Source organism: Cydia splendana, chromosome 20 (assembly GCF_910591565.1).
Source record: "Cydia splendana chromosome 20, ilCydSple1.2, whole genome shotgun sequence".
NCBI classification, from domain to species: domain Eukaryota; kingdom Metazoa; phylum Arthropoda; class Insecta; order Lepidoptera; family Tortricidae; genus Cydia; species Cydia splendana.
The window spans coordinates 14646273-14663654 of record NC_085979.1 but is presented as its reverse complement, the minus strand read 5'-3'; the positions used below and the strand labels follow the sequence as shown (position 1 = coordinate 14663654).

At 41.6% G+C, this 17382-nt stretch overlaps 1 protein-coding gene across 1 annotated transcript in view; it reads right to left on the bottom strand.

Annotated features, from left to right (window-relative positions):
- The window catches only part of LOC134800522 (uncharacterized), a 111031-nt gene extending 100668 nt beyond the window's left edge, over positions 1–10363 (bottom strand). Inside the window, exon 1 of the mRNA XM_063772992.1 lies at positions 10172–10363. The gene's annotated coding sequence lies outside the window, so the exon portion shown is untranslated. The remainder of the gene's footprint in view (positions 1–10171) is intronic.
- Between the last annotated feature and the right edge of the window lie 7019 nt (positions 10364–17382).

Genomic DNA, 17382 nt, shown 5'->3' with positions numbered 1-17382 from the left:
AAGTGGTAGAAACTTTTTGCCGTTTTTAAGTACCTGTGTTACATGATATTTCGCTTGTTACATAATCGATTTAAGTAGTTATTTTTAACATATTCATTGCCAGCGACCCGCTAGACGGGTTCTCTGCTCATAGGCGCTTGCTACGCTACGAGTATTAGTGCGTACGGAGTCTAAGCCTTGCCATGGCAGTGAATGCACATTTTTTTTATCATATTCATCAGATCCGAGGGCCTAACCATGATGCCAATCGTTTGCGCCGCGCCGTAGCGAACGCAATGGTAATGTCTCTCTATCACTCTTCCATATAACAGCGACAAAGAGACATTTAGCGTTTCGTTCGCTTCGACGCAAACAATTGGCATCTTGGCTAGCCCCCCTAATCTTAGCCAGTTGGGTTCTCATTATTATTATTAATTAATAATAGCTGTTAATAAATATGGGCAAAAACACAACGAAGTGTAAAACCACAGCCTTCGTTTGCCTTATCGCTTCAAATACTGTACTTACGTTGACTGCGTTTCCTGCCCCGCTTTAACGAGACCTTACATATGCACATCCTGTAAGCGTTAGTGGGTCAAAAGAGCAATATACATTACATATTAAATACTCGCAACTTTATACACAAACTGTGGGAAGCCAGTGTCCTCTGCTCTGTACTTAACCTTGCCCCGGTGCATTTTATTTAAAATTTACCTTCACAAACTGCGTTTTCCTCAATGTTCATGATATCATTTATAGAATTTTCGTGTTTTATAATTGCTCTTCTTCTTCCTCGCGTTATCCCGTCATTTTGCCACGGCTCAAGGGAGCCTGGAGTCCGCTTGATAATTAATCCCAAGAATTGACGAAAGCAACTGCCACCTGACCTTCCAACGCTTAACTAGGCCTTATTGGGATTAGTCCGGTTCCGGTTTCCTCACGATGTTTTCCTTCACCGAAGCAACTGGTAAAAATATCGAATAAATTAAATAATATTTCGTACATATAAAGTTCCGAAAAACTTATTGGTACGAGCCGTGGTTTGAACCCGCGACCTCCGGATTGAAAGTCACACGCTCTTACCGCTAGGACACCAGCACTTCCTCGCTCAAGTTGAAACGGAGACGCTTCTCTCACGCGTCGTATGCGCTCGGTCATAATTTCATAAGACAAACAACACACTCGTTCTCACAAGCTTGTATGCCATCAGAATCATTCATTGAAAGACACAAATGTTTGACAGCAAAAACGCTTCCATTAGTTATCGTGTCAATCGTGGCGTTCCCAGTGACGTAACACATACGTTGTACTTACGTACAGATAATGTATCTTCTTCGGTGCTTACTTAATGCATGCTTGGTGCATTTGTTATAAAACAGCTGGATGGATACAATAAGTGTAAGGTAATAATAGCAAATTATTAAATCAAACGCAGAGCGACGAAAAATATCATTAAACGATTGTTTTTAAATACGACTATGATGTCTAATGCATATAGGGTTACCAGATACAAATTTAGAATTTCCTGACAAAATTCCTGATTTCCGAAAATTTTTCCTGACATTCATTTTTGTGGGGGGGGGGGGGGGCGTCTAGCCGTTAGCGATGGCCACCCGATTGAGCCGATAGCCGCGGTTTATTAATTTAAGTTTTATTAAATTCTCTTTATTTATTTCTCATCTTAAGTTAGGTTATTTTATAATATGAATATAAAAGTAAAATATAAAACACTTACAAAACAATAAAAATTTATATAAACACATTATAAAAAACCTAACCTAGGGTGCCGCCAGCAGCGGGGCAAGGCCCAAGCTACCGGTGGTCAGGGCCGCAGAGAGAGGAACCGGCGGACTATCCGCGCCGTGTCCAAGATCACCGCCTTCTGCATCTGACCCTTGATCCAACCACCCAACGAGAGTCTCTCTAGGTGTTGGTCGAGACTCTTCGCTATGAGACCGTTCGCTGACACAACTATCGGAACAATGATCGTCGAGTCAACATCCCACATGGCGGTAATCTCATGAGCTAAGTCTAGGTACTTGCTGGACTTGTCCTTCTCGGCCTTCACGAGATTCTCATCATGGGGGATGGTGACGTCGGCGAGCACGGCCCGGCGCTGCGATCGGTCTATCAGCACGATGTCAGGCTTATTGGCGACAATAGTCCTGTCAGTGATGATAGATCGATCCCAATAGAGCGTGGCACGACCATTCTCGAGAACAGGTGCAGGTAAGTACTTGTAGTACGGTACTTCGCGGTCCACAAGGCCGTATAGAAGAGCAAGTTGCTGGTGAATAATCCTGGCTACGAGATTATGTCTGTGCAAGTACTCACCGTTAGCAAGATGAGAACAACCGGAAATGATATGCCTGAGTGACTCTCCGGGACGGCGGCATGCCCGACAAATGTCGACCGTACCGTCCTTCAGGATATATTTCCGATAGTTGTTCATCATCATCACTTCGTCCGCAATTGCACAGGCAAAACCCTCGGTTTCTCCGAAGAGGTCCCCGAATCGTAACCAGTTCACCGACGCGAGCAGGTCCACATCGGGTCCCGTGAGGGCCTTGTAGAACCGCCCGTGTAGCACCTTATTCTCCCATGCCGCCTTGCGATCCGCAGTACTTAGTACCACAGGTTTGCGCCAGTTCTCGTTTGCCAAGGAGAGCGGCGTGAGGTTCCTGTCTACTGCCACCACATCACGATGCATCCCACACTCGTTATTAAGGAAATAATTCCTGAGATTGTACACCTCGCGGTTGTGGAGATCCTTGGCGTTTAGGAAGCCTCGGCCTCCACACTTCCGTGGGATGTACAATCTCATAACTGACGAGCGTGGGTGTAGCATGCGATGTGTGGTGAGCAGTGATCGGACCCTCCGATCCAGGGCGTCCAGCTCGGTCTGAGTCCACCTTAGTATGCCAAAGGAGTATGTGAGGAGGGGCATTACCCAGGCGTTGAAGGCGCGCACTTTGTTGCCTCCTGACAAAAGACTGTTAAGGACTTTTGTGAGCCGACTGAAAAAGCGCTCCTTCACCGACCGTCTAATACCCTCGTCCTCAATACCCAACGACTGTGACATACCAAGCTATTTATAGGTTTCTGATTCAGAGATAGATCTGAAAGACATTGTCTCAGAAAGTTGTAAATTTGTTGAATTTACAACCCTCCCCCGCTGTACATGCATAACCGCACATTTATCGACACCAAACTCCATGTTGATGGCACTACTGAAGACTTCGGTGGTTTTCAGTAGCTCCAACAAGCCTTGGGTATTTGGTGCAAATAATTTGAGGTCATCCATGTACAGAAGGTGAGAAATAACTTCACCCTCTCTCCGAAGCCGGCAACCTAGTCCCAAATCCTTCAGCAGGGTGCTGAGGGGATTCAGAGCTAGGCAGAACCATAGCGGACTCAGACTGTCGCCCTGAAAGATTCCTCGCTCAATCCTTATAAAATCCTGTGGGCCAGGTTGGTCATCCCCGCCTCCTGGTTGACGAAGGACTGTGGTCCACTGCCCCATACACGCGCTTAGGAAGGCTCTCAAAGCTGCATCAACTTTGTACAGCAATGAGGCACCGAATCATAGGCCTTCTTGTAGTCAATCCAAGCGGCTGAGAGGGCCCCCTTGGTCCGCCGGATTTGTTGGCAGATGGTCATGTCTATGAGGAGGAGCTCTTTAGTACCACGGGACCCAACCCTACATCCATTTTGAGCAGAGGCTAAAATATTGTTTGCGACAATGTGCGCGTTGATTTTTGCTCTCAAAATGGATGTAAGGAGCTTGTAGAGTGTAGGCAAGCATGTGATGGGTCTGTAGTTCTTCGCTTCCGTGGTACTACCGGACTTATAGAGCAGAAAGGTGACACCAGTTGTTAAGGAAGGTGGGAGAGAACCAAGCTCGAGGGCTTGTTGAAATTGTGCTGCCAAGCAGGAGTGCGAGCATCGAAACCATTTTAGCCAGAAGTTGTGCAATCCATCCGGCCCAGGACTTTTCCAGTTCTGGGCCGTGCGGATGGCACAACTTACGTCATCGGGGCTGATGGTAACTGCCCCCATAGGTTCGATAGACTCGCACTCACGCTCGATAACACTCATCCAACTCCCCTCGGTGTGTCCGACAGGCATCGACCAGATGCTACGCCAGAAGTCAGTCATGGCAGTAGCATCCGGCGGCTGCGTGTCGGGCGTACGAAGGTTGGTTTCCTCCCACTTTCGGTACACCTTCCTTTGGTCACTTTGAAAAAGGCGATTCTGCTGGAATCGCTCCACACGCTCTCTGTAACGGCGAATACGGTTTGCCCATGCATAGACTTTCTGCTTTAGAAAGTCGATGCGCTCTGTGACATTGGCCATGTAGTCGCGGGGCCTGATATCCGTCCCCGCGAACGCCTGGTTCACAAAGCGCATTACTCGGGGGCGATTGTTGCCCCCCCTGAAGCAGATTAGCTTTGCGATGAGAGTCCTAAACGAGCTGATACGTCGCTCGATCCGCGCTTGCCATGCAGGGACACCTCCGACGGTCCTAGGTGCACGTTCAGCGTCCGGGAACTTGACGCGAGCAACACGGCACGCCGCGATGGCTCCGCAGTACAAGATCGAGTGCGTATCATCTAAATCTTTACTAGTCCGTAAATGTGGCTCTAGTAAAGCGTTTAGGGCTCCCATTAGCGCTAGATTGCGTCTATTCATAGGCAGACGTGGTAATCGTGGCCTAGAGTTGGTTGTGGCGCGATATTGCGTAATCACCTCTTCCAAAGTCCTCCTCAGTTGCTCATTAGCAGTTGTACTCACATTCTGACTCACGAGGTCCCCCTCGTCGGTACAGAAATCAACCCGTGGCGCCCCCGGTGCCAGGTCGGGTGCGGGCACCGGATCCGGCGACGTGGCGGGCAGATCCCGCACCGAGATGGAGTCCGCGCGAGCAGAGAGAGCCTCCTGGCGAAGCCGATCAAGTGTCGCGTCATCCAAGCGCTTTAGCCGCTGAATGACGCGCACCTGATCCGATAATCACTGCTCCGACACGGTGATGGTGGGTTCAAGAGTCTGAAACAGAGGCAGTATTCTCGAACGGTAGGCGGACAGCTGTGTTCCCCCCTCTGTAGCCCCATAATAGGCGCGCATGACATTCTCGTTCATGTCTCGAGTCCATCTCATGCGTCGCACTATACCACCGGTAGCGGGAGCCGTGGGCGGGGCAGGATGTCCCGCAGGCCCCAAGCGTGCCGGCAGCGGTGGCCGCCCTCGTCGCGCAGGTGGTCGTGGCGGCGGCGGCGGCGGCCCGCTCTCGTCACTGGACCCGTCTGTGTCAGGCGCCGTTGCGAACTCGTCGCCTGACGACGATGTGGACGAGGAAGTGGACGAGGCGGGCGGGGGTGGTGGGCGTGCGCTTGTTGTTACCGCTTTAGCTCGACTCCTTGTAATCATTTCTAATTTCGTTCGTAGTTTTGCCGGTGGTGTATGACAAATGTCAACATGGTATTAATGCGACTGCAACCCATGGTTGCGGTATTTATCAATTATATCAATTGTCCGCATGATTCACTACTAACTGGGTTCACACATGAGTAAATTATCAGTCTTTTAGGGCAAAAACCACATGTAAAAATATATTATATGAAAAGAAATGTAAAAGGACGTCTGTCAGTGTCAGCGGTTATTATTTGTATTGATTTAAGTTAATAAAAAGGTACTTTATAAAAAAAGTCTATCAATTCAACAAATTCCTGACATTTTCGTGTTCCGTCCCCATTCCTGACAAAAGGACAAAATTCCTGACATGTCAGGAAAATTCCTGTCATCTGGTAACCCTAAATGCATGTACCTAATTGTTAATTTTTAGGGTTCCGTACCCAAAGTGTAAAAACGGGACCCTATTACTAAGACTCCGCTGTCCGTCCGTCCGTCCGTCCGTCTGTCACCAGGCTGTATCTCATGAACCGTGATAGTTGAAATTTTCACAGATGATGTATTTCTGTTGCCGCTATAACAACAAATACTAAAAAGTACGGAACCCTCGGTGGGCGAGTCCGACTCGCACTTGTCCGGTTTTTTTAAGATACACCTGTAATATGCACAGGGGGTAAACCAAAATGTAGATTGTATTTTCGACATTTGGGTACCTACATATACCCTATACGTATATTGGGGTTGAACATTCTGAGGTCTTGCAAAATATCTGACTTCGGTCAGTGACACCAAATTAGAAAAGTTGTAACGCTTAATCGCATGACACTAAGCTTCAATAGAGGATTTATTGCCAAATCAAAAATAATAATCGATACATATTCCTCGGTTTAAGCGCCGCCCACGTCCACCTACAACGTTGTGAGCATATTGGCTTCGTCGAAAAGTTGATGCACTTTGCTATAAAACTGATATACGTGCTAATAATAGACGCGTATCGTATTTTTAGAAATTATTTGAGTATATACATAGTTATGACTAGGTATTTATTCAAGAGATAAAAGAAATGTTTTACTAACTGTTTTTATCTAGTACCTACTCTATTTCTTATTGCATTGTCATCTATTCGCGTATTCTTACGAATTTTCGAGTCAATCCGTTCAACAGTGAATAAGCACTTGATTCCTAGTCACAAAGAAAACTAAATTTAAAAATAATTACTAAAACATTTGTGTTCGATCAAATTATTCATCGTCCAATTCGACCATTACGAGATGTCTAAATGAATAATAGCGGGCAATAAGGAAGCTGAACTACTTAAATGTTACCGCAAAAGACATGTACCTATTTAATAGTAGTAAAATAAATTGATCAAATTCCTTGATCCGTTTACTTATGAAAAGAAGATAAAGTTATTTTAACGTATGTATGTATATCTCTTTGTCATCTCATCTGTAACATGTAGAAAATAAAGATCGAAATTTATGCCGTCAATAATTATAAGCATGAATATATGCGTAGTTTCTAACTACTCAAGTTTTCCAGTGCAACAAGTGTCACCGGAAGACTTATTTTTTTTCTCTATTGGCTAATGTTCAGCATAACTTAGCCCTTTGACATGACATTAATTCCATTTGAAGGGTTGGTCAGTGTTTTGACAGCACTTAGCGGTTGTTCTGACAGTTAACAGCGATCCCTTTAGTAAATCGATTAAGGGCATTGTTGACATGTGGAATCACAAGCAGATTGAGAAATTAAGCAAGGCACGCTAGATAGAGTACTTAGAGCCACGAAAAGTTGCGGCTTTGGTCAGTCATACTTTGTGGTCCTACTTTGATTTCAAAACTAGGAGCGTTGGGGTTTGCACGTTGGGGTAAAACAGTTATTTTTTAAGGTAGAGTAGGATATAGATATAGATATTATTATAAATAGGTAGGTACCTGAAGTTTATTTGCTTGAATTGCTTGCTAACAAATCTGTAATGTCAAATTATGTATGTTGATTTCATGGGGTAACAATACTAAAGAGGTTACGAGCCACGCTAGTAGATCAGTTAATTCAGTGCTATACTTTCTACACATTTCGTTCCAAGCTTCGTTTTTTGTGAGTCTATAGACTAATCGCTCCATCTGTATTTGTTTTCGTAGATCATCAATGCCCGTATTGTTCGAGTTATTATGCTTTGTGCGCGATTCGGCACGGCAGTGCTGAAATGCGTGCCTAATGTTTGTTGGTCAGGGTGAAACATATTCTGTTATACTTTTGAATGTTTCATTTAATTTTATCTGATGCAACAAATCTAGCAAAAGTAACGGGGTACCACTTGCGCCGCTTTTTTACTTGTCTTAAGTAGGTACATAAGTATACTCAATATGAGACTATAATCATTATAATCAACAACGTTCCCACAAATTAAAACTTGCTGACGAATAATATCAAAGAAAAGAATGATTTACCATCGTAGGACTCCAGTAAATATGTTATTCAACCATACCATAAAACTCTTCAAACCATAAAAACAAAACCAATAATAGGAATCCAATCATTCTAAAGATAATCAAGCTGTGGAATACCCCTAAGGTGTAACCAAAGAAGAACACGTTCTGAAGCAATCTTGCATTGCTTACGGCAGTAATTAACAACACGTTATTTTCATCTAGATCATGTTCTCTCCGTTCACACCAAGAAAACAAGCACCAGATCAGAAAAGATCAATCTAAACGCATTCATTAATTCATAAAGCATATCGACCACTTCGCTACGGGAAAACCATTTTAAAATTGACGGATAGTTGTTGGAATCTGACGGTCACGTTACATGGGCAGCTAACTTCCATTCGCATACATAATGTTTTGTGAATTACTATATTGGTATCACTGAGCTCGAAGGTTGAATCTTCGAAAGCAAAAGCGAACGGAAACAGGAGCCTCGTTAATCAATCAATGAGTAATCAACGCGTCGAATAACTGCATTACGTGATTTCGGTGCATGTAGGCGCGCTAGTTAACGTCCTCCCGACACGCAACGCAGCGCCGCACCTTTGCTATTATTTGTTTCCAGTAGGAATAGAGATCATGGAGTGTGAAATTGGAAACTTATGATTTGAAGCACATTAAGTTTCTGATGGGGTGATTGTTCTGTTCAAGCGTTTGAAAATCCGTCAAGTAAGTCAGTCCGGGGACTGCTATGCTGAATGCTCCCAATTTACCCTTCAACGTATTTCGGGTATGTGAGTTGTTCCAACGAGGCTGTTACTGCTCATTTTCTAGGGACAGAAGGGACTTAGGGAAGAGACAAACACACCTTCTTACGGACGTGATGTGACGACTTGACTGACACAACTCTCAAGCGATTATGGAGAGAAGAAGAGGCGAGGCTAGAGGCTATGGTAGTAAATAGCTTGTGTCATCTCGTACCACGAGATCAAAAAGCTACCGCATGCAAAAATCAACTAGGAAGTTTAATATTCTACTGATAAAAAATAGGTAGCTAATAAACTAAAGATGAAGTTAACCTTCATGATGTCAGCAATGTACCCATTACATAAATCTACAAATACCTACTTAGTTTATTACAGTGTGCATTATATTTAATTCTAATAATATATAAACCCTCTATTTTGTATAGTTTGAAACCTTTTTCACTTAACATTAAACCGCTGGACTATATTCATTAATTTGTAAGTTGGTTTAGGAGCTGGCTTTAGCAGTGGATGCATGACAGTCATCCAAGATGGATTCAATTGGGAATCTCAATATTTCAAGAAACCTGAAAAGATTTCGTCACAGTCGATCTTCACACTAGTTGTTATTTGTATCTCAAATTTGCAATATGATTATTAATCCTAAAAGTGCAGTTTGCCATCAAATAGGTAGGCTATTGCAATATTCTTAAACAGAAGGGGGTTGACCGGAGCCAAGGTCTCGTGAAGCACATCTAAATGACATTAGCCTACTTCTCTGCAAAAACTCGATTAGTCTGCAGCAAGCAGAAAATAGAGCCATCATTTCGGTACTTTGGGGGCAAAAACGTCAACCGTTCCCACGAATAGGTATCTGAGTAGTGAGTGCTCCTAAATGCATTTCCGTTAAATCATTCCATTTTAAATTCCAATAAGAATTTGAGTCATTGGCTTGGAATTTATCTGTCGCGTTAATAAGGATAAGTTAGTAGTCAGGTAAAGTTATATGTAGTTAGATGTTTTGTAATAGAGTCGGATTACCTGTCAGTGTTGGTTAGGAACCAGTTTTGCTTGATCAAGGTAATGTATTGTTAGGCTTATTAGAATGTTGACTGCACCGACTCTACAATTGTTTCGGATATTGTCAACCTTTTTAAAGTGTTCATCCAATTGTTTTTATCTTAATCTATAAATGTAGTTAGTAAATAGAGACTGGAAGAGACTCTGAAGAGAAATGAAATGAATGTAAACTGAATGTTTGTCAGTGAGTTCTTTCGTTGAGCAATCCAGGAGGCTGCGTGGTTCAATAACTCGTGCTAGCCGCGTTCGGGCCACCTTTTCTTCGCCACATTCCGTTCCCTGACCAAGGCCGGAGAGATTGCTTATTGAATTAAAAAAGCGGGCCACAAATTAGGCGTTTCAAAACAATCACCGCAATAAATGAAGTATCAAACATTTAAATTGGATTTCGTAACGTATTGTTGACAAATGTTACCCGAGAATGCGACTTGCAAAAGTTGCCTACTTAACCCTTTAGCGGAGAAGTTAACTAGTAAACTAGCTTATAGAGGCTCGGCCCTTCGCAACTCGGCCGCGTAAACTCACCTTTATAAAACTCGCTTGCATTTATCCAAGGAGGTGAATGAAAATGAAACACTATTATGTCAGTTGGAACTTTTGTTATCACGGTAACGTTAAGCACAGATTCACTGTTTCCGAACGCACGGCGACTTATTAGTGTGTGGAGTAGGGCGTAAGTCCGCACCCCGCGCAGGCCCGGGCACTACTGAGGCTGGTGCTGACTCCGGCGCAGCGTCGCGGGGCGCGGAACTCGCCCGGCGGGTCGCCCGCGCCGCGCAGCGCGCACCCAACGGATGGTCCGGTTTGTTTCGTTACCTTATTGTTTTGTCAAACGAATAATCTTTTTATGCCAAATTATGTAACAACATTACTTGGCTGCTATTAACATTACAAGTCTAGGTAGGTATGCTATAAAATTCACTTTTCATCTAATGCAGCCATAATATGTCGGTACCTCTGATGGTGCAACGATCTGGTTTTATTGTATCGTAATGCTATTGAAATTTATGAATTGATGTCCCTATTTCAAACCGATGAAAGTATGATTTTGCGGTTAGGTAGGCTTAGGCTATATGCTCCTTGCTTGAAAACTACATACGTAGCGTAGTATTTCTAGAGTAGTGGTCGAATACGTGCAGAAAGGACATTCTCACTCTACTCTACCTTGCTGGTATGGTCCACTCTACCCGTGTAATCGAGCCTCATATAGAGACTCTACTTCACTGTGCTATTTCAGCTGTACCTAGGTACCTACTTATGCTGCAGAAAAAATACGTGTAGTGTAATTACCAGGGATCGTACAGTCACCTGCAATAATATCTTACTCTCCGAAGGCCGCAAAAATATGTGACACGCTCTTATTGCGCTACAAATAAAATCGTGTCAGATATTTTTGCTGCCTTCGCTGTGTAACATATTATTGCAGGTGACTGTACATTATCCAGCATTTTTGGTGCAGCGGAGTGGTGTTAACGGAATTGGTATAAATAATTTCAACCCTAATGATTAATTAGCGTTAATTACGTTAGTATTAACCTTAATTTACCATTTCAGTTGAAATTATCTATACCAATTCCGTTAACACCACTCTGCTGCACCAAAAATGCTGGAAAATGTACGATAACTGGTAATTACCTACACCCTCCGAGTTATATTATTACACTAGCAACCCGCCCGGCTTCGCACGGGTTACACAAATCCGTAACAAATTATGCACTTTACCTTCCTCAAGAATCGCTCTATTATTGATAGGTGAAAACCGCATGAAAATCCATTCAGTAGTTTTGAGTTTATCGCGAACATACAAACACACAAACAGACAGACGTGGTGGGGGGACTTTGTTTTATAATAATTTTTTAATACATTTATTTACATACAATATATATACAGTGGTACTACTAAACGAAATTAATAACTAGCTTAAATCTAAAATAGGCCCTTGAGGCATTGTACCAAGGATGCTGTATTATAATAATTATGTAGTGATTGCAAACTAGCGTCATATTCTCTTGAAATACATATTAATATTTAACTTATGCATTAATATTGAAATCTCGTCGTGTAAGTCGTCGTAGGTATTGTCGTTCTTCCATTTAATCAATTGACACTTGAGGTGTTAATATTAACACCTATATGCTAAATACAAACCTAATTGGACGAAAAACTAGGAGAATTAAAGGCTTTCTACATAAGATAAATGAATTATACTAATAATAAGTAACAGTACAGCCACTGAGTAGAAAGCGGCGCACACCTCTCGACACCCCTGAGCCGCTCGCACCGGTGTTGCCCTTGAGCCATCCTAGATGTCGCTTTTTGTGGGGGCCCATCTTGTGAGGGCGAGTCACCGTCTGCCGGAAATAAAATTGCATACCGTTTTATTAGGCAGGCGTCCGGTTTTTTACCCCATAGCTCAGTTCTTAGTCCATCGCTTTCACCCAATAACCTAGTTCATTTTAGATTCCATCAACTCTCAATAGTCCTTACACCCTGGCGGGTGCTGCCTCTGGGCAGCCTCCGCTCGGTGTACCCCTTACATTTCATTAAAGTGTCAAAAGGGCCTCTACGTGTTGGCTTCGGCTCCGCGCACGCCTCCCAAAGGTCCGGAACACCATTGTTCCGTGATGGGAAAGAGTAACATTGCAATTTTGAATTATATGTAATAAAGGGCTATCGTCATTGCCTAATGTACCTACCTATCATAGGTAATTATTTATTACCAAACAGTGAAAGTAAAATAAACATCTCTTACGTAGGTATAATATAATAATGAATACCAATAATATGTGTATCATCCACTAATGTTTGCAGTTGATTCATACAAAAGTTACGTTTGAAAGGAGAAATACAAGTCGATTGTGCAATGCATTTCTTCTGCTAATTAAGAGTTTAATAAAAACTTTGAATCGTTCCTTCATATCGCACTTTACGTAAGATCTAGATGCAATTTGTTTACACGTTGGTTATGACTGGCTGTTGTTGCGTTCTTGTTCACATAATAATGATTATAATGAGGTTAATAATTTTGAATAGGTAAATGATGCCGGTAACCCTCAACACTGGCCGATACACACGAATGCAAGTTGTACAAGTTATATTCCTTCAAAAAACTTATTATTAAACTAACGTTAAGTATGCACCGTTCCAGTAATAATCCTATGTGGTATTCGTAGTCTTAAATATGTAGTTATTCTTTTCCAATACGGGAAAGGTCCTAGTGATCGTCAATGTCCCAGTACATAGAGTCTGTGCGGGAAGAAATGAGTCGTGAAATACAAGGGAACCAATACATTCTAGGTATGATTCACTTTGCTCTTTCCGCACAGACTCTATCATCGTCACACAACAATGTGTTATCTATAGCAAATTTATTGGGCATTAGCATGTCGAGCACTAGGACCTTAGGGACCTTCACGGTCGTCTGCAGCAATCAGCGTGAACTATTGTCAATGTCGTATCAAAACCAATTTAAATCTATAATAAATTGTTACATCTGAATCCGGCTCCTGTACTAACTAACGTAGCGTACGGTTGTTGAGAAACGGCTCGCATTTGGACGTGTTCAATATAATAATTACACTCTAAAGCCAGACTTTATGTTTAAACTACTTTTCCTTCCTTTGGGAGAAGATGTACCTGAGCGTTTTTCAAAAAAAATGTATATACATTTCATTCATGTCTTCAAAATATTGACTTCATGGGCTCATTTTACTAAGAATCATTTGTACATTCACGCCTCATACATGAATTAATGTATCCCAAAATTTTGTATGGAAAAAAAAACAACGGGTTGCACTCCAGGAGTGCCGACAGAAGTGAAAACTCAATGACTAGTCCAAAATGTCTGCAGCACTATGTATAATTGACCCATCCTCCTTTCTATTGAAAAACTTTAGTTCCGAAATTGCTGGTCAGTGAGCTTGTTTAAAATTCGAAATTCTGTAGCGTTAATTGTTTAAAATTCGAATAGAAATTGTAAAGTTACCTTGCAGACCTCGCATCTAAATATATTTGGTCATGATATTGTGAGTTTTATTCACCAGTACTAGAGATCACTTTTATTAGCGATTTCATCAAGATGTAGCTTTATCTTTATATATAAACGCGAGCGGCTTTGACGGTAGAAACAAATTAAATTATGCTCAAACAAAAGAGCGTAAAAAAATAACACTTTTGAATCGACAACATATATCCGCAAAATTCGTATTGTCGCGTATTTTGCATTTAAAAGTGAAAAAATTTCGACAAACAATACTAAAGGCTCAATTTGTTGGTTGACATTTGACAGCTGTGGTTACGTTCAGAATATGTTGCATGTTGTTAGCTGGATTGTAACCGCGAACACCGAAGTTCGCAAATGATCTCTGTCATTCTTTCTAATTACGCTTTTAGGCGTCGACGGGATGATCAAATCGACCGAAAAGAAATTGGCGTCAATCTCATCTTGCACCCATCCCATTTATTGTGACATTGAAGCGCTCTAAAGAGGAGTTTGAGTTTCCGAACGGTCTTCTGTCACGTCAACGTCATTACATTGTGTTGAATAATTGAGTGTTGAAATGTTGAAATCTAAACTAAATAAAATCAGTTAGGCCTGAAATCACCCTGAAATGTGTAGTTTGAAGTGTAAAAATTGTATAAATAACGATAAACAGTGATTTACATTACGTTTTGTACTTACCAGCCTTTGTAGAAACCGAAGTTACAAGTTTAACGGATGTTAAAATTTGGATTTAACCTGGGCGAGTAAGTATTTGTTTTATTATTTTGTTAGTTTATAAGACAATAGTTCTCATTGTATTGCATATGTGAGACACATTAGCATTACATGTTACAAAGTTCATAACTTATAGCGTCGTGAGCAACGTCCAATTTCTCTTTACTTAACGTATGAGATAGTTTACACCTACATACATTACCTTATAATCAGTATTATGTATGTAGTGTCAACACTTTAAATATATTTGACAAATAAATAAAAATAAATATTATAGGGACATTCTTACACAAATCTCAGTCTCTTTGGAAGTACCTACTTAAATACATAGAAAACATCCATGACTCGGGAACAAATATCTGGGCTCATCATACAATTAAATGCACTTACCATGATTCAAACCCAAGACCATTGGCTTCATAGGCAAGGTCACCACGCACTAGGCCAGACCGGACAAACATTTTATATTGAATATGTCTACTAAGTTGTATTTAATTTCAGAAAGGCTTCAAACATGGCACTGCTAGCCACCTGGACGGAAAGCAACCTTGAAGGAGTTTGCATGACAAACTAATAAGTGAGCGAGATGAAAGTGAAGTGAGAAGAAGTCACAAAAGTAATTCAAAGAAAGTCTCGAGTTAAAGAACCGGCTGACTCCACTCTGATTATATGGACAGTGTAAAACAGTGTGAACAACTACAGTGTATGGTGGACATATTTGATATGTGTGCTTTAGACTAGCTTCAAAGAATCAAACTTGAGGCGTATCAGTGAATCGGAAAGTGAATTGAATGAAGCTAATTTATTAATAAGTGATCTCCGGAGACAATGTAAGTTGAATATAAGGTTAAAAGATAATAAGATATTATACATAGATAGTATATATAATAAGATATATTTTATGCTTATTCAAATAAAAGTGTAAATAACAACTTCAGAGTTTGACTTTAATAAATAGTCAGGTGACAACTAAAACAATATACTGCTAAAATTTCAGAGTCATAGTGAAGCTTAGTACATAGTAAACAAGGTTGATTTTTAGAGTTCTGTACACAAAAGGTAAATACGGGACCCCCCGGGAGACGGGACGGGGAGGGCAATGGGACGGGACTAAGACTTCACTGTCCTATTAACACAAAACAAATTATTTTCAGAAAATATTTAATTTAGGCTCAGGGATGGCCAGGGGGCACCATAAGCCTTCAGTAAGTAGTGCATATTATACTTGGAAAAATTCGACCTATGCCGCTGGGGCCCGGTGGCCGAATGGCACAGGCACCTGCTGCTATAGCAGGGGATGCTGGTTCGATTCCAGCCTGGGGCACTGGAGGCCATGATCACTTTTTAGGGTTCCATACCCAAAGGGTAATAACGGGACCCTATTACTAAGGCTCCGCTGTCCATCTGTCCATCCGTCTGTCTGTCACCATGATCTCATGAACCGTGATAACTAGACAGTAGAAATTTTCACAAATGATGTATTTATGTTGCCACTATAACAACAAATACTAAAAACAAAATTAAATAAATATTTAACCGGGGCCAATGCTAGACTGGATATGACAAATGAAATGAGTAAGTTTTTATTCATATGTTTTAAAATGCCATGTTGGTGGCAAACAAGCATACAAGGCTGTCAGTGCCGATGGTAAGTGGGACTTTAGACTAGATCTCTGCATCTCCAAGGGACTTACATTGCTGACGGGTTACAAATCTATACACTCTTATTAGGGTTCCATACCCGAAGGGTAAAAACGGGACCCTATTACTAAGACTCCTCTGTCCGTCTGTATGTCATCAGGTTGTATCTCATGAAACGTGATAGCTAGACGGTTGAAATTGCCACAGATATTGTATTTCTGTTGCCGCTATAACAACAAATACTAAAAACAGAATAAAATAAATAAAGTGGGGCTCTCATGCAATAAACGTGATTTTTTTGCCGTTTTGTGCGTAATGGTACGGAACCTTGCGTGCGCGAGTCCGACTCGCACTTGGCCGGTTTTTCTTAGTAGGTATATGACATTTATTCAGTTTACTTCACTGTCCGTCTGTCTGTCTGTCACCAGGCTGTATCCCATGAACCGTGATAGGTAGCTAGGCAGTTGAAATTTTCACAGATGATGTATTTCTGTTGCCGCTATAAGAACAAATACTAAAAAGTATGGAACCCTTCGTGCGCGAGTCCGACTCGCACTTAGCCGGTTTTCTTAGTATATGACATTTAAGGCTCCGTCACACAGGCGCGTTTTGCGGGCGGCGCATGAGCGGGGCGCGCCGCTTTTTCATATAAAACGCTCACGCCCCGCCTGGAAAACGCGCCTGTGTGACGGAACCTTTATTTCAGTTTACTCCACTGTCCATCTGTCTGTCTGTCACCAGGCTGTATCTTATGAACCGTGATAGCTAGACTGTTGAAATTTTCACAGATGATGTATTTCTGTTGCCGTATACTAAAAAGTACGGAACCCTCCTCGGTGGGCGAGTCCGACTCGCACTTATCCAGTTTCTGTTTATTTTTTTTTTGTAATCGAATTTAATATTTAACGGACAGGCTTTAATATTAAAGAATGAAATCGTAGTCATAATTTCCATATGTACTTTTATTTTAGTGCCATGAAGGGTAGGTACAAAAGGGTTCCCTCTTTTGAGATTGGAAAGTGGGTTAGGTTATAAATGCGGCTTTTACAGAACCGATCTGCGATCAGAACAGTGGGTCAGGTTAGAGCTGTAATCCTTATAGAACCAAACTGCAACCAGAAGTGGGTTAGGTTAGGTTAGAACTGCGACCCTTACAGAACCCAACTGTTACCAGAAAAGTGGGTTAGGTTAGGTTTTTTAATTACATATTTGTTTTTAGATATATCGAAATAGTAAGTTTTTAGAGTTATAACTGTATGTTATGGATTTAAAGTTTTCTGAGATGAGATTGGTATGTAACCGCCATGATGAAGGTTTGAAGTCTAAAAGTAAATAATTACTCAATTCAAAATGAGTATCTATTATTATTATTTATTT